At 39.2% G+C, this 15,401-nt stretch overlaps 1 long non-coding RNA gene across 1 annotated transcript in view; it reads left to right on the top strand.

Moving 5' to 3' along the window:
• The window catches only part of LOC146001174 (uncharacterized), a 52,205-nt gene extending 37,405 nt beyond the window's left edge, over positions 1 to 14,800 (top strand). Inside the window, exons 3-4 of the long non-coding RNA XR_014443540.1 lie at positions 10,905 to 11,044; positions 14,655 to 14,800. This is a non-coding gene — a long non-coding RNA (uncharacterized LOC146001174). The remainder of the gene's footprint in view (positions 1 to 10,904; positions 11,045 to 14,654) is intronic.
• The last annotated feature ends 601 nt before the right edge of the window (positions 14,801 to 15,401 follow it).

The raw sequence follows: 15,401 nt of genomic DNA, 5'->3' as shown, positions 1-15,401 counted from the left end.
TAATAACTTTCGATATAACAATAAGGCGCAACAAGAAAGCGACACAATTATTTTTGCATAATCTCGCGTTTTACACATTTTACAAATTTAACAATCAATATAGTTTTACGTGGTTGCTCAACAAGAAAAACTGCAACTTGCAAAAAATTGTTTAATCACGCAACGTTGACACGCAGCTTCTGCCTTTATGGCTTTGTTAGTCGGTTACAACCCTTTTATCAGACTTCTCAAAGGCTTCTTAGGGTAAGTAGGACCAAGCCCTATGCGAGGTCTGTGGTGCAGGATTTATTTTTAATTATCACCTATGTAGGTTTGAAATGAAAGATCATTAAGATCTTTTACTCGAAGATTTATTTAAATTTCCGATGATATACAAACACTTTTCAAACAGACAATTCACCCGATACAACTTGTAGGCCTAAACCTATTAGTTGTACCGAAGTTTATAACCCTGGTCTTTTTGATGGTACAGGAGAATGCCTTATTCAGAGTTGGGTTTGTGGAATATCTGCCAAATGGAGTACAAGTACACCAGCCAATCCGAAGATTGAAGCAAGTTATTACCCAACGTCCCCTGAACCATCAGCCTTTCGGCAACCAGGAGAATGTCCCGAAGGCTTACAAAAATCTAGCTCTTTTATATCATAATTTTGTTTACAATTTACCATGGTTACTACATAGTTGTTTTATATGTCCATAGTTTCAACATTTTTTCCTGATTTAAGTTAAACAATTCATTACCTATTGTAACATTAACAATAACACATTTTTAAAGAAAATATTGCAACATAGATTAATACAATACAGATTGAACAGTTTTGTGCTTGAAAAAGCATGTGTTGACAGGGGCAACACAACGTGTAAGTTTGCTTAAAATCAAATACAATTTTGTCCAGCAAAATCAGTTTTAATTAACTAGTGTTCAACACTTCAAATTCATAACTTATAAATCGAGACCATTCTAGTACCTTGGCTTTCATTGTATTACTCTCATCTTGTTATGAGACTAACAAGGGAGAACAACGTTAATTAGATGCTCTTTCAAAGATAAGGTTAAGATAAATTTTACTTTCTTTTATTTCGCGGTACTCAAGCATGAACGAGACATTGAAAATCACCACAGTTGTGATTTGCCAAAAGTGACTTTGGGCGACGATTTGCACTTTTTACTAATTTTAATTTTTTTAGCAACAGTTTTATCGCCTGGCAGAATCTACTTGTGATAACTAATGCTTATTTCTCATCTACTTAACAATTTTGTGTTCATAGTATTTCCATTTAACGAGAATTCCAACACTATGTAGAATTTTGCTAGTACTTTTTCAAAATAAGCGTTCATGAATACATGTGAGTAAGTTCATTGGGGAGTTCATTTAACTACATCTCGCAAAAATGACTTTAGTTGGACGCATCTTACTCTACTGTAGAACAGGTTCATGCGGGCTATCACTTGCACTACGTCACTCGTTCCAACACTGGGAACTCAGGAAGATCGGATTACAACTAAATACTGTGGGCACATTTTAGAAATGTACTTTCATACCTTTTTAGAAGTTCAACACGATGTTCACTGGTATTTGGATAGCCTTCAGTCCTCTTTCCTTGCGTACTCCAAAACTCGTAGATCGCCAAGAAGATTTGACCAATTTCTCGCGTTTCGCCCATGCGTAAACTTCGTACATCAGGATTTTCACATATTATCGTCAAACGTTCATATATGTTATATATTAGTTCATTGGCATAGTATAAATACGTGAACCATAGTCCCCTTGCATTTAACTTGCCAAAAATAGCAATGTCCACGCGATACAAATTCAAACTGCGATGACAGCAATTACAACTGCCCCATTCCGATGCATGATTCAAACTGTACTCGACTGTGTGTGCATCGCACAATACGTCACGTTACGTCATGCCAGCTGGCGTGATTAATAAAGCAACCGAACTAGCATAACAGGTGTTGCCACCTATAGGACATTTCCAGAACTACGTCACTTTTCTTTCATAACATGAGCGGATAAACGCAAGCAACACTCCGTGTTGAAACTTGTAGGATTTTTGGTAACTTTACAACAGATAAACCAGGTTTTTTATCGAAAATCGCTACAGCAGAAGATGGAAGCACATTCTTACAAATGTTTGAAGAATTGGAATGGCACTTCTACAGCTATGGAAGCTGATATCCTTGTAGAAGGCTTCCAGTTCTGTGAACATAGCAAAAGGTTGAAGTGTGAAACATTTGAGTGCCTCCCGCATCAAGCACCTATCCTGGTGTGCAAGCCTGACAATTTCCAGGAATACTGGAAATAGAGATGGCCTCGTTGCAGATCTCAGGAACGTACCTGATCATGTGTTTGGAGACCATAGTCAGTGCAAACCTGAGTTCTGCAAGAATGCCAGGCAGAAATTTGCCCCCCTTCTGCTAACACAACTTCCACCGGGATTGTTAGTGGGAATCCGGCAATCGATTGCACGCGTACTTGGAAAAGCGGACTCTGTTGCCACGAACTGCACTTCCAATCTCGCGGAGTCGTACATGTTGCAAGTTGCAAGTTAATTGGAGGGAACCGATTGCAGCAGGGCTCCTACACTCGTAGGTGCCACGTGGCCGCACTTAGCTTCCAGTACGGGGGCAAGTGGCATAAACGGATGTGAAAGGCGATAAGAGTCCTAACCAGGTGGTGAAACGCTTGTGCGCTAAGACTTTATAGCACCAGGCGAAGTGTAGGCAGAGATTGTTTCAGAATCCAGGCAGAACAGCATTTCTCCCCAAAACAAAGGAAGCACCAGGTCTCGAAGCGACTCAACCGGATGTAAGTTCTGAAGAACTGCAACTTCCGGGTGAGGAACAAAGAACAGGCTACAGCTGACCAGAGAAAGGAAATAGAAGAGGCGACCCACGGCCAAAGTGGAGGCAATGAGTCTGCTTGTGGAACATGGCGGGAGGAAAGAAAGGTAAGGCTCACTGCTTCCAACTTTGTCGTGGTTTGCAAGATGAGAGATTCCATGCCTTGCAGAGCTACAGTTTTGAGACTTCTCTATCCCAAACCTGTCAAATGTTCTCCCGCCATCAGGTTTGGGATAGCCAATGAGCCGGTGGCCATTGCACAATATGAAGCTCAAAGCAACTCGTCAGTAATCAAATGTGGTATGGTTATTGACTAGGAGCTCCCTTTCCTGGCTGCTACTCCCGATGGTCTTGTGTCGACTGAAGGTGTTTTGGAGGTGAAATGTTCTTTCAGTGCTGGAAATATGACACCTGTTGAGGCTGCCCGGTGCCTGAAGCAATTTTGTAGTGTAGTTGATCCTGGAAATCAACTGCACTTGAAAGTCTCGCACAATTATTACTATCAGATCCAAGGACAATTTCACATCACATGAAGACGGTAGTGTGATTTTGTTATTTGGCCTCCGAAGGGGACCTCGATAGAAAGAAAGAATTGTGAGAGATGATATGTTTTGGAAGAGTGTGATGTACCCAAAGCTCCATCACTTACCACTATTGTCTGTTACCTGAGCTCGTAAGTCCGTGCTACAATAAAGGTGGGATTCCCGAGCCTAGGTTTGTCAAGGAGGCCCAGGAAGCTCTGGAAAGTAGAAAGGGAAGAAAATTAAAAGCAGACAGCGGGGAGTAGGTATGTACCTGAATATGACCGGAAAATTATGGGCAAAATGCAGGAAACGCCTGGAATGATTAAATTATGTAATTCTTCATGAATTTGAATTCAGTGGCCACAAAAACGTTTCATCTAACTTATGTGTTTACTAAAACCTGTTTTTCTTTTCATTGAAATTTATGCCGTTTCTGTAGTATGTATATTAAGCTTTGGGACATCTATGCTTCCAGAACGATGATTTATTGGTGCAAGGGTGTGAAATCAAATCATGCTATTTTATTCCCATGGTTTCTTAAAAGATTCTGAAGAAAAATATTCTGATAATTTTGGACTATAAATTGGATATTATAGACAGATTTTTGTGTACTGAAAATTTATTTAGCCATTAATAAATGTGAATTTCGCACTGAACGTATGTTTGCAACATTCAATAATACGTTTTCTACTTTCAAGCATACAACTTTTTTGCAAAATACAGAGGTTGTTCACTTTATATCCGACCATTGTCGATTCGGTGCTGCCACCTGGCATATCATGCTGGAACTATGGGTCTGCTGGCGGGAGCAGTGTTGTGTCTGATCTTGTAGGTGCGTGAGTGTTGGTAGTGAATGTTATCAAATGGCGCCGAAAAGCAACCGGTATTGGGAGGGTTACGTAATTGCCCTTTTCCATGCTAAGTTTTCATATGTACGCATTGTGAAACAGTGTCCTGAGAATGGGTTAACACTCGAGGTGACTACTGCAAAAGCTATTGTGGCCCCTTACACACAACAGGCTCTCCTTGCGAGACATTCACCCACGAAAACCAACAGGAGAAGGGCTGCAAGCAAAGTGTCACCCGTAGTGCTAAGGGGGATTCGTCGATTGGCGTGCCAAGAAAATCTCCCGACTCAACATGATATGGCCCACAGATTTCACCTTGCACCGTCAACTGTGTACAAAACAATTCGCAAGCACCTCAGGTTGAAGTGTGTGCTGAAGGCCCGTGCACTAGGAATGGCCAGATCCGGAACCTGGCGAATCCGAAATCCAGATCGTAAGGGTCCGGATCCTAAAATTTTTCGGATCCGGAATTTTCAGATCCGGATCCAGAACTTTTGGATCCGGATCCAGTACTTTCGGATCCAGATCTGGAATATTTGAATCCGGATCCGTTTTGCCATCCCACATGCGCTTCTTTGGAAAGTAAGAATGCACCGGATACACATGTAATAGTTTGCAACTGTGAAGAGGGCAGTATATTCGTTACTGATTCATCATTACGTTGTTACTGCGATTGTACATGTTTTAGCCGTAATGTAACAACGTGAACCTCGAATACGTCCGTTATCAGCACAAAAGTACCACAAGTCATCTGGATACAAACCTTTAGATATCAACCTTGCAACGAGATTTGCAAATATTTGACATGTAGCGTAAACAGCCACATGTGAGCTTCAAGTCAAATAAAATTAATTGTTTTTGATATTTGGCATGTAGACTGAGACAAAATCCGATATTGACACTTCATTTTGAATACGTTTTTTACCATTTCTCATATCGTTGGTTCACTTTCCCCTTCCCCTGTGATGACTGCTGATCTTGCCTGGTAGGCTATGATGCTCGGGCTTCTGGATGCGTTTCTCGTTTCGTTTTACAGCTAATAATGTGGTTGGTAGTTTGTCATTTTTCACAAAATTTGTGTGTTCCTTGCAACCCTGCCGTGCGCTGTTTCGCCGCAGGAAATGACGTCACAGATACGATCAAATGTTGTGTTGGGTTGCCAGCATCCAGGCGGCAAAACGGTCTTTTTTGAACGGCTGTAGCGTTGAATCGACGCAACAACGAGAGAAATGTTACTGAGAAAAGTTGTTTGTTTTGATGTCCTCTATACGAATCTGTGGTCCGTGGGCGCCATTAAAATGACACCCTATATATATATAATATACATACATACACACATATATATAGTGTGTGCGATTTGTAATTAATTAATACACTTAAAAGGGAGGTCTAAGGCTCCCCCTCCGATTTCCATGAAACTTGGCAGGTCTATGGAGGGGCCCAAAGCAAGAAATACGTGTTTTTGTGTTTCGGCTAAAAAAACTGTTTTAGGGGGCAAAACCCCCCTCAAAAGTCAAAATGAAGACTAATTGACGCGAGGATCTGACCCCTGTGTGCCACTCCAATTTCCATGAAATTTGGCAGGTGTATGGAGGGACCCAAAGGAAGAAGTACATGGTTTTGTGTTTCAGCTAAAAAACGGTTTTAGGGGGAACCCCCCCTCAAATGTCAAGATGAGGAGAAATTGAAGTGGGGATCCGACCCCGAAACCACGTAAATATGGCATAGGAAGAAACAGGGGGCATAGGGCTTCTCTATACACCTGCCAAATTTCATGGAAATAGAAGGGGAACACGGGGGTCAGATGATCCCCACGTCAATTTGTCCTCATATTGACATTTGAGGCGGGTTTTGCCCCCTAAAACATTTTTTAGCCAAAAAAAAACAAAAAAAAACACGTATTTCTTCCTTTGGGGCCCTCTATACACCTGCGAAGTTTCATGAAAATCTGAGGGGGACACAGGGGTCAGATCCTTACTTCAATTTGTCCTCATCTTGACATTTGAGGGGAGGTTGCCCCCTAGAACAGATTTTTAGCCGAAACAAAAAAAAACACGTATTTCTTCCTTTGGGCCCCTCTATAAATCTGCTAAGTTTCATGGAAATCGGAGGGGGACACAGGGGTGAAATGCCCACTTAAATTTGTCCTCATCTTGACATTTGAGGGGGGTTTTGCCCCCTAAAACAGTTTTCTAGCCAAAGCAAAAAAAAACGTATTTCTTCCTTTGGGCCTGTTTATACACACACCTGCCAAGTTTCATGGAAATCGGAGGGGAACACAGGGGTCAGATCCCCACTTCAATTTGTCCTCATCTTGACATTTGAGTGGGTTTTGCCGCGTAAAACCGTTTTTTTAGCTGAAACAAAAAAAAACATGTATTTCTTCCTTTGGGCCCCACTATACACCTGCCAAGTTTCATGGAAATCGGAGGGGGACACAGAGGTCAAATGCCCACTTAAATTTGTCCTCATATTGACATTTGAGGGGGGTTGCCCCCTAAAACAGTTTTTTAGCTGAAACAAGAAAACACGTATTTCTTCCTTTGAGCCCGTTTATACACACACCTGCCAAGTATCATGGAAATCGGAGGGGGAAGCAGGGGTCAGATCCTCACTTCAATTTGTCCTCATCTTGACATTTGAGGGGGTTTTGCCCCCTAAAACCGTTTTTTAGCTGAAACAAAAAAACACATATTTCTTCCTTTGGGCCCCACTATACACCTGCCAAGTTTCATGAAAATCGGAGGGGGACACTTAGATAACCTCCCTTGTTAGTCTTACACTTTGTAATTATATAACACTGCATATATTATAATGTTTTATTTTAATTTGTAAAACTGTAACTGTAGAAAAATTGTATAATTTTTGTATAACATTTCTATCTTGTTCTATGTGTTAAAGGTTTCATATTGGAATGGAATGTCTCACATTTATGTGTGTTTCCATTTCCAATACATTCGAATGAATACATATTCGTTTCAATGGCATTTACAAAATCACCTCTGACATTTTATGTTAAACAAGTAAGATTATTTTTGTGCACGAGTGTGTTAGACGATGTGTAGCAAAGTATTTTAGGAACAACACTTGAAATAAATTATTGTAGGACTAACTAATGAAAAATTTATTTGTAATTGAAGATCATAATACCTTTTAAGGTGTGGTAATATTATAATGGGATTGAGATACGAAACTCTCGGATCCGGAACTTACGGATGCGGATCCAGATCCGAAACTTTTGGATCCGTTTGCCCATCCCTACCGTGTACACCACCTTCTACCGAACGTAAGACGAACTGCAGGAAACTGTATGAAAAGTACCTGCCGGTTTCCAAATGGAAGAAAGTTGTCACAATGGATGAATCATATGTCCATCTCACTGCTGGTGGTCACATTCGGGCGATCACATACCGTGACATTGACGGCAAGGGGCGCAGCAACTTTGTTCCTCAGTGCAGGGAGAGTTTCCCTCGTGGCTTTATGGTTGTGACGGGATTCGGATATGAAGGTAAGTTGATGATACACAAGGTGGACAAAAACGTGAAGGTGAATGCCAGATACTTCCAAGACTCCATTCTGACACCTATCTATCAGAGAGACATCCCACAATTGTATGGAATGGTCGCGAACCAGGTGGTGATCCATATGGGCAAGGCTTCGAGTCCAATGGATTTTTGCACATTTCGACTGTTGAAACGACATCTTCAACATCGCCGCCCGTGCACCCTGGATGGTCTATGGAAAGCTTGCACGGAGGAGTGGGACAGAATTTCCGTGCCTGTCCTGCGCCGGAGCTTGCTGCAATGGAAACTGCGATGCCGGCCGATAGTCCACAATGCTGGGGGTCCAATAGAACATGATCGGTGGTGGCAGCGCGGTATCTCTTAAGGTGAGTACCTGTCAAACATGGTTGGATATAAAGCGAACAACCTTCTGTATACTTTCCATCTTGGAAATATCTTGGATATTATCAGAGTATAATGAAATGCAATGATTATTTTTATTGGTACCAGGAAACTATTTCCCTGGTTGATACCATGACCTACAAAGATGTATGTGCACATTTTTAATTATTTTTTTAGAATTTCTTGGGTATTTTACATAGTGCTTTTAAAGAAATAAAATGTACTGATGTTGGTACAGAGGCTACCCGCAGTTTTGTTTTCCAAATTTCTCTTTCAACTTCATATGCTTTACAATGAGACAGTGTAAATCTATTTATGAAAAAAAAAAATGGACAGACATCTCTATGGGTTACAGCGACTCTGTCGGTGAGGTTTTGGCACATACAAATCAGAACTTCTACTTCCTCACTCCATGTGATGCTTCACTTCACGCTGTTCATAATAAAATCTGTAGTAAGGATATTTTGATGGAATGTTCCTAACTTTTTTTTAATAAATATTTCTGGCTCATAACCTGGTGAATTCAAATAGGAAATCTAATGGTTAGTCCTAAATATACTAAGCATATCTTGTTACATATTTTTGCAGAACAGGCTGATAAAGTTTCGCAGTTGCTATTGTAATTGCTTGATCTTATGTAAAAGATGTGCATATTTCAATTTAGATGAAGGTCTTTGAAATATCTTGTATAAACGTGTGGGTTTAAGTAAATAGCTACAGATGTTGCCAAATGTTTAAATGTTCGTAAGAGATAAAAGTATCTGTATTTGTTTCTGTCACATAAAACAGTTGTACTATATGTCCAGAAAATAAATGCTCGGTTGATAGTGGTGTTGCAAGCAAAACTTCAAAGATGAAAAATTTTGAGGTCAAATGTGTGACTGAACACATCATTCCCACCTCAAGTTTATTAAACTAAGATATTATTTTGCTGTGAGTTGCATCCCAATAATGTATTCCATGAGGATTTCCATGCGTGGCAGAAGGTAAAAAAATGTATCGGTCTGGAAAAACAACAAATAAGCGAAAAGATATTCGCGTCGCCAGTAATGAAACAATTCGAAAACTTAGATGATAAGTAAATAAATACCTACCAATAGAAAGTGGTTAGTGTTACGGCTTCACGCTCTGAAGGATGCGTGTTCGAGTGCGGTTACAGATTTTCTTTTTTAAGTTGCCAATGAGGCACCGACATGCGTGTGTTCGAATCTGCATTTAGACAGTGATTTTTATTTTTAAATCTGTAACCGCAGCACGTGCATTTTTAATCCATGATTTCACCTGCTAAATTCGAAAAGCACCTTAGATTTTGCCTTCTTAAATAACAGCCCTCGAAGAGCCTTAGCCTATCTCCCGACTAAGCACGTCGAACCCTCAGCCATTATAGGAGATTTCTGAAACTGGGTTACTGAAAACAATGTTATTTACCACGGCTTTCTATCATTTTTGTTAGCTGAGTTATCATAATTATTGCAATTGTCTGCAAAGGCCAAAAATAAAGTCATTATACAAAAAAATGGCCACCAGTTTTAAACAAAGTTGTAGATAAATAATGCCTGCTTTGAACTACCCCTGAATAGAGGTTAGAACAAACAAAAACATTAAAAATTTTTAAAATGGTCAAGCAACTAGTGCTGGACCATTCGGTATGGACTGACCCATATGCATTCTGGACAAAAATTCTGGTCTTAGTAAAATTTCTGTGAACTGAAAGTGTAAACATCATAGTAATGTTTCTCCCACTTATTCAACATTTCTAACAATATTCTGTGCACTCATATTAGTGGTAATTTGTGAGTGTTTTAGGGCCATTTGTCAAAAATATAGCTGTATGCCAGTAGAAACATTGGTTCATACACCCAATACTGAAACCTGTGATATTTTTACTATGAAAAATATTACCTTTCTGATTTTTAATATTATGTTTGACATGTATTGATTATGCTGTGTAACAATTTTCATTCTGGTATAACCTGGGATAACCTATCAAACAATTTCCCAAAGTTAAGTGTCTTTTTCATCAATCTTTCTTTAAAGATTTTTCTACTTTATGAGCACGTAAGAGTGGTAACACAGTTATTTTCTGTTAGGACTGTCCTTCTCATCTCCAACAATACCTAGATCATCACAATACTCCACATAGTTTCCAAGATATGACATGTTTTGTGTCACATGCTGCATTCGTTCGTCCACCCATTTTCTGAAAATCTTCAAATTTTCAAAAATTTGTAACTTTCAACATATTTGTTCAACAAGTCTAATATTACAGATTTGTCATATTGGAACAAGTATCTATCAGTAAAAGAGATTAGAAGGAAATCGATTTCACCTGAAATGACCCACTATATTACTTTATACACATTTTGAGTACATTGAACTAATTGCATTTGGGCTAGTTCAATCTCCCTTTTGCAACATAATTTTCATGAGCTAATGTGTTACGAATAGGCTGCCAAAGGAAATAATTCTGAACATGCTTGTACAAATATTTGAACATGGTGGTGTTTTTTAAGTTTCAATTAGTTTCAAATGTTAGTATTCTTTTATTGTTATACTATTATTTAAATATTAGTAATAAGGATATTAAAATAAATTACATGAAATCACTTTTTCTGCACTTTCTTGGTGCAAGGTTAAATAAAATTATGTATTTTAATATTCTCCAATTTTTGGAAGATATTAGAGAGGTATCAAATGATGCGAAGGTTAGTTCTAATATTTAAATTTCGTAGCAAAATGTTCAATTGATGAAGTATCGGAGAATCTTCCTATTTTTCAGGACCATGTTCTTTGAGCTGGCTTGCTAGAAATCTCCTCAGCTGAAAGCTGGTTTGATGAAGCAGCCATTGTCCAGCTTCAGTGTCCAATGCCATTGAAGATGGATGTAGAAGTTGGCTCGTGGATGTATCAGAATTGCTTGTGAGTATGTTTATTTGATAGTTTGTGGCTTATTTCATGTTTCAAATATCATGAAGTAAACTTCCAACCACTGGCGTACACATAGAGGAAAGGGGGGGGGGGGCTGAGATTTTGAGAAAATGAAAACCCAAAGTAGTAGGTGCACACCCCCTTTAAAATAACCCCGATATCCATCTTTGTCTCTGAAAAAACTTTTAACCCTTAGACGCCGAGGCTGATTTTCCAGGTATTTGCACTAACGTGGACCTGTGTTTTCAGCAGGAAATTTGAAATTGTACATGCTTCTGAATGAAATTTAATAATTCCGAGACTAAGAACGTTAGAGGTACAAATGATACCTCGTTTTGTTCAGTATTCTTTGGGCTATAATAATGATGGGGGGAAAAAGAATCCGTAATCAGTTAGAAGAGGAAGAAAAAAAAGGGAAAGTAACTATTTTTTTTAACATGAAATTTGAAATTCATCGGAACTCAGGCTAGACCAGGATGTGAATTTCCAAAGGGAACCTGTATAATACCTGGTACGTTTGCCATTGATGTGGAAAATAATAACTCATTGTCAATTTTACTCAGTGAAAAACCGAGTCTTCTTTCCATCTTATGTGCCCTTTACTCTTGTTGGGGGGAGATAAAACCCTCAATGCCACAACTCTCTGCTGGTCACACGCCAGAAGCTGGGAACACACACACTGAACGAAAGTTCAAACTCGAATAATTTCAATTCGTCCAAATCACTTTGTTAGTCTGTCATACCCTCTACAGCAACTTACCTAAGTAAACACGTGAAGCAAGGGGCTACAAATAGCATGACCGACAGAAAGCAGGCAAATCATTCAACAATACTTCCTTTGTAATCCTACGGCTCAGTTTTGTGGAATATTTATTATTATTATTTTGTCATTTGTTTCCATTAAATTTTTTAATTATTTTTTGTTCTCCAATATTTCATTGAATTTAAAATGTCTGCTGTTTTCCAACCCTTCGTTGTCAGTTGGAGCCTTTTGACTTTCTTTCCCTGTCACCTCCCCCTCCTACCACTCCCACCCATGATTTTGGCATCAGGAATGTCAGAAGGTCGTACTTCTATTGCCAAAAGTGTGTTTTGTAACACCAAAATTGAGAAAGAAACAATGTTTTTGAAACAAATAAAAAATTTTAAAAAATCGGACTTTGCCCCCTACCAATAGTAACAATGAAATTAAACTTTTCTAATTGTTAATTACATACCTCTAGATTCATCCAGAAATCAAAACATGTATCTCTGATAATTATCCAAGTTACAGTATGTTAAAAAAGTAACATACTATAAGAAAAAGCTGCTCGTGACACTGGTGTCACAAGCCGTCCTTAAGGGAAACCTACTGTGACACCCGTGTCATGGCCCATCCTTTAAGGATTAAAATAAATGTTTAAAATTGTAATTGGAGCTCATTTCTCATGATAAAAACAACGTAGTATCACGGGAATTGATTTTCGCCTATGCATGATCCAAGCAAAGTTTTAACCTCCTTAGAGTAGCCAACAACATTGTTGCATTGCTTTCAACAAGGAGGTCCAACAATGTTTGCATCTTAATATTAAAAGGAGAAGGTGTCATTGCTGATGCTTACAATACAATTTTCAATTCCAGCCTCCACATACATCAGTGCCTTCAACATACACGAAAAGTTACAAAATGATGCTTACAATTTTGAGTACCCTTGAGTAGTTGCCATTGATTTGAAAACATAGTTTTCTTTTTCGAGGCACTATGTTGCCATGATAATAACCTGCTACATTATTCTCATTTAGGCTCTTCATTTTGGCTCTTGGCACTCATCCTACGGTATTGTTGTTTTCTGTGGAGTACAGGGTAGAGCGCACAGTTACTGGTATCAGGTTTCTTTTCAGTTTTTATTGTGTAAGGTTAATTCCGGGGGAAGGGTTACACAGTAGTGGAGCATGTGTTAATTGTAAATATGTAACATCAAGTTCGAATCTGCCTAAATGGTGGTGTTGGATAGTTTCATGTATTCTGTAATATGGATACGTTTATCATGAATCAAGATATTTATTCACATATATACGAGGTGGTGTCAAAAAGTTTCCATAATACGACACTAGATGGCAGTACAAGGCTGCATGCTCAGTCGCAGGGAGCACTGACCTTCATGTCAGTGTGCCAAGAGACATCATCCTCAGTAGATCGGGTGCTGTGCAACTGGGGGCTATTCTGACCACGTCTGCGATTTCACCATGGACAGCAAGTTAGAACAGAGCGAATGTGAAATTTGCGTAAAAGTGGACAAATCTGCCACAGAGACGCTTGACATAATTCGGTAAGTTTACGGCGATGCTGCAATGAGTCCTTCGAGATGTTTTGAGTGGCACGTGCCCTTCAAGAGCGGAAAAACATCACTGGAAGATGACGAGAGATCAGGAACACCTTCCACAAGCGCAACCCCTGACAATATCGAAACCATTCAGCATTGTGCATGGTGATCGTCAGAGAACAATCCACAGCATTGCTGTTGTACGGAACCAGATTTGGCTCCTGCGGACTGCCCTCTTCCCGAAGATCCAGCTCAAATGTTACCCTTTTGACTCCATTGCAGAGATCCAGCTTGAATCGCAGAAGGTGCTTGACACACTTCGAAAACGAGACTTCCAGGACACATTCCAGAAATGGCAGGGGCACTGTGCAAGGGGATTATTTTGAAGGTGATAGTGTGTAAATGTAGGTATATAAAGTACTTTCTTGTAAACAGACCTAGTCTCAAAACTTTTTCATACCATCTCGTATGTTCTAAATAAAGTGCATAGCCTTTGAGATATTTGCATTTTCCAGGGTCTTGTAGGGAAATAATCACTCTGTAGAATAACAGTAGTGCACCATCAGTGTTTATACTCTTTGAATGTCAACAACAGGAACAATAATAACAGCAAGCACGAACTTTTTTTTTGGTGTCTCATGTTCAAAATGACCACCATTGGCAGTAATACATGATGTGGTGCAATCTGAACAGTGTGATAAGCAGCAGATAACGATTTCTGCATGAACGGAAGTGTATGCATGTCCAACATCATTCAGTGTGTCTGGCTTTGTAGCATGCACAGCATTCATCACAGTTCCCCACAGGTAGTAAATTACCTGTGTTAAATCAAGAGATATGGATGGATATTCGACTCTTACGTTTCTCGAAAGAAAAATTTCTCACATCTCACAGGCTGTGACGGGACTAAGAACAAAACAAGACCTATATTCTCTCACATGCTCAACATAGACATTGCAGCTTGAAATGCAAAAACTACAGTCAAGTCGTCTTTAACAGTTTATCTGTTATTAAAGTTCAAAGAGAGTAAGCGCAGTGGTAGCGTCCTCGCCTTGTAATCAAGGGGTCCCAGGTTCGATACCCGGTGGAGGTACATAGTGGTTCGGATCCCACTTTAAACTGTAGGTCTAGTCCCGATTAGCCTTACTGTGCATAAAATGGACTTAAAACATCAATTTGATCAATCAAAGAGTGTAAACATTATTTTGCGACACACTGTATATTTAAAATATTGAACATTTAATTTTATACATAATCACCAGAAGTTAATTTTGAAGTACTAACTGTTTTAATTTTCAGGTGACAATTCTAGTGGGAGACTTTTTTGCTCATTGAAGCTACTTGTGGATTCCCCTTATCAGCCGTGGTTCATCCTGATGTGCACAACAGTCGAGAAGAGGCAAGAATTGTAAGAAAGTTTTACTTTGTTCAATTTGTTGTGAACTTTTTAAGTAGTGGCATGGCAGGAATGCAGTTCTGTGTAGTGAGTATGTATGCATGCATGTCATTGCTTGTAGTTTACATTTAATTGGAAGAGATAATATTGTCAATTCTTGTAACAGTGTTGTGAATAAATATTTGGAGTTTAGTAGTTTCTGATTTAAAACATATTTTGAACTGAAAATATCAAGACAAATTCTAAAAAGTCAACTCAAATTTTTTTCTAACCTTCCTCCCACCTGATCACTTTTTACTGAAGATTGATAAGAAAACTTTCATGTAAAACGGCATAAGTTTTATTAGAAAATTTACACCATTTCCTATCCTTGGAGGGCCTCCCCGATGGCGCTGTGGTAGTGTCGTCACCTTGTAATCAAGGGGTCCCAGGTTCAATACCCGGTGGAGGCACAAGTGGTTCGGATCCCACTTTAAACTGTAGGTCCAGTCCCGATTAGCCTTACTTTGCATAAAGTGGACTTAAAACAACATATCAATCAATCCTGTCCTTGGAACTGGTTATGCAAGAATTCATAGTATAAGCAACTGCTTGCATTCAATCAATGCCTATTTTTGGGCTCTGGAATTAGATTGCAGGGCTCAAAAGTG

The sequence above is a fragment of the Lepisma saccharinum genome, chromosome 17 (genome assembly GCF_977018435.1).
Source record: "Lepisma saccharinum chromosome 17, izLepSacc3.1, whole genome shotgun sequence".
NCBI classification, from domain to species: domain Eukaryota; kingdom Metazoa; phylum Arthropoda; class Insecta; order Zygentoma; family Lepismatidae; genus Lepisma; species Lepisma saccharinum.
Note: the sequence above shows the minus strand (reverse complement) of the source record. Positions and strands in the feature narration are given on the sequence as shown.